The sequence below is a fragment of the Sinocyclocheilus rhinocerous genome, unplaced genomic scaffold (genome assembly GCF_001515625.1).
Source record: "Sinocyclocheilus rhinocerous isolate Xijiao unplaced genomic scaffold, SAMN03320098_v1.1 scaffold1605, whole genome shotgun sequence".
Lineage (NCBI taxonomy): Eukaryota > Metazoa > Chordata > Actinopteri > Cypriniformes > Cyprinidae > Sinocyclocheilus > Sinocyclocheilus rhinocerous.
Window position 1 is genome coordinate 484,797 of NW_015627373.1, and position 1,142 is coordinate 485,938.

The 1,142-nt window shown below is 33.5% G+C and overlaps 1 protein-coding gene across 1 annotated transcript in view; it reads left to right on the plus strand.

The window, feature by feature from the left end:
- Positions 1–1,142, plus strand: part of LOC107727659 (paired amphipathic helix protein Sin3a-like) — a 22,610-nt gene that overhangs the window by 3,030 nt on the left and 18,438 nt on the right. The gene's annotated exons all lie outside the window — the stretch shown is intronic.

Sequence of the window (1,142 nt, forward strand, 5' to 3'; positions counted from 1 at the left end):
ATTTTTATTTTTTTTATTTTTTTTTATATATATGTTATATGGTCTGACAACATCTCATCTGACCGTAGTTCACTGTGTATAAATATTAGTGCTGTCAAAACGATTACTCTCATCTAAAATAAAATTTAACATAGTGTGTTCACATAATATGTGTGCTGTGTACATTTATATGTATATATAAATGTGCACACATACATGTATATATTTAAGAAATATATGTAATATGCATTTATAGTTATATATAATATAAATCATATTTATACATGTAAATATTTCTTAAATATATATTTTGGATGCGATGAATCGATTTTACACCACACAAAAAAACAATAAAAAATAATAATACCTAGTCATGTGATGAGAGGGCTTCAGTAGAACAACAGTGAACTAAGGTCAGATGAGATGTTGTCAGGCCATATGTCAGTAAAAACAAATTTACCTGCCAATTGCACACACAAATGCGGCGGCGCATGCTGTATCATTTCATATTAAAGCGCGAATGAAACTTCAAGCATGTGTGTCTGATCTGCATCACGTTCAGCAGTGGCAGCTCTTAAAGTAATAGCAGACAAATAACCTAATAACCCAGCTTCTGTGATAGTCTATTAATCAAAGAACAAAAGAAAAAAGAGGAAATCAATAACTTTTGTAGCTTTAAGGATTAATCTATTTAATTTAGTATTTAGTGTTTGATAACTTTATTCAAGTTCTGTATATTTCCTACTTGCTGAAGGGCACATGTAAATAATGGGTTTATGTGAAGATTGTTTTAACTTCACTTAAAGCTGCAGTCCGTAAGTTTTGCCACTTTGTTGCCATCTCTGTTTGAAAACCTGGAATTGCAGCTGTGTGTGAAATTATCTAGCTTGCGTGGGTTGTAAGTGGGTGCGGCTCCAGCGTGGATGAATCTATGTTCTGAAGAGTATGTGTAGCAGTCAGTCACCGCACCGGTGTGGATATTTACTGTACTTGGCAATCACAGATTCTAGCCTACGTCTTGGAATATGGCCCAAGTAAGAATTTTCACCGTATATTGTAATCTGAACAAGTAATACGTCTGCCACGTTTGTTCTGACCAACTGAGGAAAAAAGCATTACCATAAATCCCACTACCAATGGTGATTTAATCTAAAGATTGGTTA